The sequence below is a fragment of the Helianthus annuus genome, chromosome 13 (assembly GCF_002127325.2).
Source record: "Helianthus annuus cultivar XRQ/B chromosome 13, HanXRQr2.0-SUNRISE, whole genome shotgun sequence".
NCBI lineage: Eukaryota > Viridiplantae > Streptophyta > Magnoliopsida > Asterales > Asteraceae > Helianthus > Helianthus annuus.
In genome coordinates, this window is record NC_035445.2 from 20,814,139 (window position 1) to 20,822,631 (window position 8,493).

The following is an 8,493-nucleotide window of genomic DNA, read 5'->3' on the forward strand; positions in this document are numbered from 1 at the left end:
TGTGAAGGTCATGATCTGGAATGACTAATCTAAACGCCTTGTGGATATTATATGATAGTTTGACGCTTGACAAGCTAGGTGGAAGCTTGGAAAAGAAGCGGGTCAAACGGGTCAAATACGCGGGAAAAACATAATCGAATGCAAGGTAAGCAAGCTTACGCCCCTTTTTATTTACAAAAATATTACTGGTGAGTATTGAATATGAGTTATAATAAGTAATTGAAATATGATGTTCCGGCACGATATAATGCGAGTCGGAACAAGTGAGAAAGGTAAGAAACCATAAATTATGGTAAAAAGGGTAAAAACGGTAAACTAGTCGTGTGATGACAAACAAAAAAGGGATTTTGAAACATTACATTATAGTGTGAACTGTGACGGGCAAAAGTGGTTAAATAGTAATCCAGACACGAGTTGACGGATAGATAAAAAGATTCAAAAAGACACTACATGGCGTAAGTTATAACGGGTCAAACAATTTAAGAAACGTCTTTTAAGTAATAAGAATTCACGGTGAAACCGGAATAGGTTCAAGGGGCGAGATGGTATCTAAATACCGTCTTATAATGATAAATGATCATTTAGACTAAACGGGTCAAATGGTGTTGTTAACGCTATTTGACAAAATATAATTGATGATCGCTTGTTGAGTTTTGTGATCACATGGGAGTAAAATATGGTTCGCGTTGCTATTAATTGGTAATTAATAGCGAAAGGTATTTTAAACGGGTCAATGCTATGACTCGAGCCAGGTAGTGTAAGTAAAACTTTAGCTAAATGAGAGATTTTGGCCAAATAAATTATTGAAAGTCTTTCGTCGTAAAAGGAGGGACTAAAGTTGACCAAAACGTCCTTGATGGGTAAATCGGGCATATGACCCCTATGGGTTGTTTAGAAACATGTATTATGGTAATGTAAACCTTAGATAGGCATAAAAGTTATAGGCATAAGCCTTCTTGGGTCAAATGCCTAAAATGAGTCTTTTTCTGTAAAATGACTAACCGAAAAGTAATATTCGGGGTAATTGGTTTATTGTATCAAATCCACCACAAAAATAGATGTGGTGGAATATAAGTAGATATTTTAAATGTGGAATTGTGAAGTATGAAAAAGAAAGTGCGAAATTTAAACTTAAAGGTTTAAATCTTCTAAATGGGTCACAATTAATTATGCGCATAGCTTGGAAATGGGCTGCGTAATTCATAAAAATTATGAACCCGAGTTAAAGATTTTGAGTTAAATACATTGGTTTATGCTTTACGATTATTTAGAAACAAGTTTGTGGTTTTAAACTTGAACGAGTCAAAAGTCCTTAACAATCAATTTTAAGCCGAGGGCTTGAAATCTAATATTTTATGAAATCAGATGTCAGATTTTAACTCCATAAGATGGAGAATTAAATTACGATCACGTAGGAAGAAATGGATCGTATAATTGATTTGTAAATTGAAAGTTATGCACGTATTTGTGTATTATAAGTTTGAGGAGGTAGAGCTGGGCTGTTACAACTCAAAATAATAAACCTTCTGTCGAAAACAAGTCGTCGCGTCACGCGACGAGAACTAGTTAATTTGGTCGCGCAACGCGAGACCTCTCGCGCTCGCGAGAAAAATGGGGAGACCTGTCGCGACCTGCGACAGGCTCAAAAGCTGGATTTTTTCAGCTTTTAATGTCGTTCGGCTCATGGACTCGGTTTTATACGTTAAAACACCATATAACTAACTCATTTCATGTTGTATGAAATGTAGGTACAATGTAAGGTACCGGAGGACGATCAAGCTCAATGAAGAACCGAACACAATCAAGATACAAGCTTCCGCACTGTGTTTTGTCGTTATTTTTAAACGATGAATTCATATATATATTATGTTGTATTATTTTAAAACTAAAAATGTTTTTAAAAATCCCGTATTTTCAAATGTATGTGTAACGTAATTACACGTTTATACTGAGACTTATACGAAAATTGTTAAATAGAATTAAGGGTCTTACAAGTTAGTAATCAGAGTTCAAGGTTAAAGAGTAAAGTGTTCGGTTCGAGACTTGATCGCATAATCCGGTAAGTTATATTTATATTAATGGTTTAGCATGTGAAAATGTTGCAAACAGCACATAGGGTTATTGTCACACCCCAACCGATGGCGGAATCATCGGGGTGCGGCACTAGGCGAATCAGATTGCTCAAGAGAATCCATAACAATTATTTAGTGACAATATTTAACAAGTTTAATATCCCATACTATCAAACAAACATTCCACAAATAGTCATACAGATTTCATGTCCCTCAAACAATTCAAATCCGACAACCTAGATTTTATTGTGGGTTTCTAGACTTCCTAATCTTGATTCATGGTAACCTGCGATTAACCTGCAACATACGTTAAAATAATGTCAATACAAAAATGTATTGGCGAGTATACAGGTTTGATATAGGGTAAATTGCACTTTTCGTCCTTTATGTTTGTATCGTATTGCAATAGCTAACCTTTAACTTCAATAATTACAGTCATAGTCCTTTTTTTGTTAAAAACATTACACTTTACGTCCTTTGGTCCTAACTTAGTTAAAACTTTTAGTTAAATATGACATGTGCCATGCACATGAGGGTAATATTGTATTTTCACATTCTAATGCAATAAAAAAGATTAAAAACTACTCCCAGTTCTTCAGTTCTCTCCCCTGTCTCTCTAACACTCCCACCATCATCAACCACCCACCACCACCACTCTCTCTCTACCCCCTCCTCTCTTTCTATCTATCTCTCTCACTCACAACCAAACCCTCACCACTGCGGGTTCAATCGAGAAATCTGATAAAGGGGCGTCGACGAATTTTGAAGGTAAACTATAAAGAAATCTGATGTTCAATCGAGATTGAGTCATTATTCTTTAGTTTGAAGGTAAATTTGATGTTCAATCGAGATCTAAAGTTCAATCGACATCTATTACTGGAGGAGATCTTGAGAGTAAAACTCCTTGTCTCCGATCTGGAGGAGATCTTGAGAGTCGAGTTTTACCGGAGGAGTGCCGGGGAAGTGGAGAACGCCTTCGATGAAGCAGCCTTTTTGCCGAGGACTTAGAGGGCGAACGACGTCGTTGGAAGTCGTAGAAGATGCGGGCGTCGTGGTGGGAGATGTTCATGTCGCCGTCTAAGGAGGAGAGATCGACGTCGACGGTGGATTTCTTGGAGTTCCAGCCGAGGATGATGGAGTAGGTTTGTGTTCTTATTTCCCTTTTTTGTTTGTTGCAGTATGATTAAAGATCATCTTTCTTTTATTAGTTACTTTTTGTTCAAACTCTTACTTAAACTAGTTTACAAGGTTTTCAAAATTTGGTAATTGGGGAAGAGGGGTTCTGTTGTCAAATTTGCAAGTTTCTGTTTTTGTTTCTTTAATTAAATATAAAGAAGTTGAAGTTGATTAATGAAAAGCAACGCATGAAACAACTGGGTTGCAGATCTGCAAAGGGTTAGGGGCGGTGGGTGTGGCCGGAGTGGTAGCGGCAGGATGAGGAGGTGGTGGCGGCGGCAGGATAAGGTGGTGGTAGTTAGGGTTTTAGGGTTAGGAAATTGGGGAAGATGAATTGTATGTGCAAATTTTTTGGTTTTATTTACTAAACATTTAGATAAAAACATGAATTGACCAAAATACCCTTAAGTGAATAAACTTAACTAAAATTTTTAATCTGTTTAGTACTAAAGGACGTAGAGTGTAACGGGTTTTGCAAATAAAGGACTGTGACTATAATTATTGAAGTTAAAGGCTATCCGTTGCAATTCGGTACAAACATAAAGGACGAAAAGTGTAATTTACCCTTTGATATAATAGTAAAGTAGATAAAAGCGTTGCAAATTTCCACATACATAAACAAGATACACACAACATATATACTAACTAGACAATTAGTTCCAGCTAAGTCCCGAAATGACTGCGAAGGAGCGGTGCGAGTTATTCTTAACTAGACCCCGTCGGGTGTGAGTCGAACTATAGTACTATACTAGCTAAGGTGGAACGTCACGAGTAAGAGTCCTAGCACATTTGTATCAAGCATCACGTGTAAATATGTATATTGGTCATTCGCGTCTTGTTTAATAGTTTAAGCATGTAATGTGTTTTGATAGTGTGTTTAAGTATGAACGTATGCTACACCCCAAAAGGTGCATTTTAAAGCGTAAAAAAGGGGTCGAGTATACTCACAGTGCGCGTTTAACAGTAAAACACAGTTTGGATGGAGTGGAGAGGGCGCCGGATCAGCCTGCGCTCGGGAACAGAAGTGCGTAAGTCCTCAAATGTGCTGAAATGGCCGAATCGGAGTGTTAAGTGGGACACAGTAGCTTCGTACGAAGTCATACGAAGCCAATGCCTTCGTACGAAGGCGTGCCTTCATACGAAGGTGGTGACTTCGCACATGTGTTGCTGCCGTTTGTCCAAAATCGAGTGTTCTTCGCGTCTTGTTTTGAGAAATCGAGTGTTCATCCCTCCCGCCTTAAGCTACTGATCAAACTTAGAGTCGGAGAGGTCTTTGTTCGAGTCACAAATGAGAACTTGGGCTGTGTTGTGTGAAACCAGTGCCTTCGTACGAAGGCAAGGCAGTGTCTTCGTACGAAGCCACCTGTCTTCGTACGAAGGCAGCGCCTTCGTACGAAGCCAAGGCTTCGCACAGAACAATCCAGTTTTCATAAGTGGCTTTTCTTGTGTTTGGAGCTGTGTTTTCATCTGAATCAGATGTATTTTCGAGTCCAATTCATGACGGTTTTGACACAACCTCGTTCCACTATTCAGTGAACGAAATATAAGCCGTTTTAGGTTCGTTTTAGTGTGAGAATCGAGTTTAAAAGGTTGTAAACGGTTTTCACCCAGATCTAACACTTGGTGAATGTGAAATCAACTGATTTCTAACTTGGGAAGCCGTTCCTAGTCCCAATACACTCGCTTAAGTGTAGACCAGAGGTGAAATAAGGAGATTTGATGAAAAAGATGAAGATTTGCCTCGAATCGGACTGAGTTTTAGATGGAAAAGATGAAGTTTAAGTAAAAAGATGAAGCTTAGTTGAAAACAAGAGAGTTTTGATGAAATTAAAGCGAATCTTGTGGAAAATCGTAGTGGAAAATGTTGTGTAATCGTGTAAAAATGATAGATCTTACTTGAAAACACTTGGACAACAATTCGGCAGCGTTTTTGTAACAACCCGCACGTTCGTGCGTTGTTACTACTCGTAATACTCGTTACGCCTAGCACCAGAGATTCGGATCATAATGTACCTATATCGCATATATCGCTATATCGCAGTGTTTTCGCATAATTTCGCATATTTTATCGCTATCACATCACATTGCACTTGCTGATAACCACGAAGATGTCAAGCGAGGACCAATTCTACCCTCCTTGATAACCGTGACGTGTCGTAGGGAAACTCATTACTCAAAATACACATTAACGTTTACGATGACATTGAGAGAAGACCTATTCTACCCTCCTCGATGACCGTGAAGCGTCGCAAGTAATCGCGTAATCGAAACGAAACCCGGTTATTGTATCGCAACTTTGAAATATGGATATGTAAGTACGGCCCCTTGTGATTAAATTTATATATATATATATATATGATAATAATAATAATAATAATAATGATAACTAAATATAGAAAGCGCTTACCTAAAACTATCGCAAACACTCGAAACGAGGAAGTTCTTCGCGCCAGAAATCCAACAGGATTGGCTATCCGAACGGATAGGCCATCCGGACGGATAGGCCATCCGACCCGGATCACCACATCACCCCCACTCTTATCTCTTGCCTATAAATAGCCTGTCACTTCACTTAAACAGTGATGTGACAGCTCCCACTCGACCAGCACGCTCTTGGACCCTTTTTCTCTCGATTCCTCGCGATTCCGGTAAGATCTCAACCCAAATCTTGTACTTCTATGATCTACACCCAATTTTACACCATTCTATCTTTTAAAACTCAACTTTTAACCATGAAATCTACTGATTTGAGGTGTTCAAAGATGATGTCATCAAGAGTTCATATGAACTTCAAAGTGTGACCTCATTTTACCATACACAACTCAGATCTGAGTGATTTCCACATGTTTTTATAACAATCTCACCTAAAATCTGTGTATCTAATCAAAGTATTGTGCGATTTCGGGTTAAACATGGAAAAACCGTCAAGAACGGCCAGATCTGATGGAACGGGGTGGTTCCCGGCCGTTAGAACGGGTCGGATCCGATGGAATTTCAGTTGTCTAACACGATATCACACCATTTCGTTTCCTCGTATTCTCTCCAAAAACTATCAAAGAACAGCTGATCAGGACGTTAGAACGAACTGTTGTCAACCGACCGGATGAGTGTTATCCGACCGGATATCTGTCATCTGACCGGACGGATCATCCGACCCGACAGACCATCCGACCGGATCTCTGTCATCCGACCAAACCTATATCATCCGACCGAACGTCTGTCATCCGACTGGACAGATAATCCGACCGGACATACCATCCGAACGGATATCTGTCATTACAATACTATTTTCGATTAACACACCGTGCATAACTTACGATACCATACGATATTAGGCTAACTCAGACGCACTCTCAACCGATCCAATCAAGTTGTGTCCTCGCTGAATACGCACTGTGAGTATACTCGAACCCCCTTTTTATCGCATTTTGGGTGTAACATGTGACACCTGTGTCACCGCGACCATCAAACAAATACCAAGCCGATGAAATATTGTATTTCATACTTGGGACCTTGTATCAATATGTCTATCTTTTGCACATAACAATTCTTGTTCAATTTCAAACTTTATATCGTTTTCTGGAGAATTATACGCAAGCTGGTGCGTAAACGTGCTCAGTTTAAATGCGACAAATACTCCGGAACATCAACATATACTTAACATACCTTAAATAACCTTTACATAACTTAGAAATAAGTTTTGAAGGCTTTGGTATGGCAAAAACAAGTTAATTCGCTTATAGGGACTAAACTTGACAAACCGCGAAAGTATGCCAATTTGAACTGTAACGAACATTCCGGAACATGTCCATAAGTTAAACATACCATAAATATCCTTTACATAGCTTAGAAATAGGCTTTGAGGGGTTTGGTATGCTAAAACAAACTTTTGGATCATTCAGGGACTAAAAGTGTCAAAAAGTGCACAAGTTTGCACTTTCGCGCATAACTTACGTTCTGAATACATCCGGACATCCAAAAATTTATGTAAGCATCCTTATATTATGCCTTAGTGTTTGGCATGAGAAAAATCCATTCGTCGCGTCATTTGGATCGTTTTTCGCGCTTATGCGCATTCCGTCGTAATTAACCGAACATCGCATTCGTACGACCAAACGAACCAACATCCGAAATATTTTTGAGCATGTTTCATGTCCACAATGTTTAGGCATCATTTTAGGGCCTTAAAGTTGGCTTTACGGGCCTTAGAAATGTCGGAAATGGCTTAAACATGCAACAGGGACCAAAACTGCCATTTCTGAAAAGTTGTGCAGATCAGGCATGCACAGGCGGCCCGCCTGAGTTTGTGCATATCCTAATACGGGCCGCATGGCCCCTACAGATGCAGAAAACTTGCTTTTTGGCTGAAGTTGGCCTTTCAAACACTCCAAAGGGCAATGCCCTGTCACAATCTCAGGAGTTAAGGGTCAAAATAAGGCACCACAACATCTTGACAAGTGTACGCTTAAGATCGTGGCACGATATTCAAGAAACGATCCTAACGGTTTTGCTTTTCCTATAAATACCCCCCCCCCATTTGTGTTAAAACCCACAAAACTGATGAAAGAGCTCTAAGTTGATGCTATTGCTTCATACCTGAGCTCCTGGATCAAGTTTAGCTTTCGGGGACCCTTCGTAAGTGTTCTTTCGTTCTTTTAATCGCTTTCTAGTGCTAAAGTCAAACTTTGTTTGACTTTCCGAGTTGACCAGCTTATGGTCAACACGAAGTTCATTGGAACTTCATAACGTGAGCGTGATCACGATGGTTATAGTCCATGGCGACTATACCTACTGATTACCACGTTATCTAGGCTCAGTGACGAGTCGTAGTTTCGGCCAAAATGCGCATTCTTGCGTATTTTGTAACCAAACTACTCATGAGCATCAAAGCCGTTTGTTTTGATGCCAAACCTGTTTTCTAAACTTAGTTAAGAATGTTCTAACATGCTTAGCTCGTCACTTTTAGTATAGTGCTTATATAGGGTCGTAAGGTAAGCGATCTAAGCCATCGCTTATACTTTTGAACCCGACCCATTTGGTCGATCATTAGGATCTGACCAAACACATTAGGTGGCCATAGCTATAACCTTCCGAGGTTATACCTTATGGCCACGATGTTAGGCGTTCCAAACGCGTTCTACACGAACGACGCGTTAAGATAGCATAAGCTACCTAAACGGATCGTAATGGGTCGTAAGCACTTAGGTTAGGTTTCATTTTAGTATGTAGGCTTTGCTAAACCATA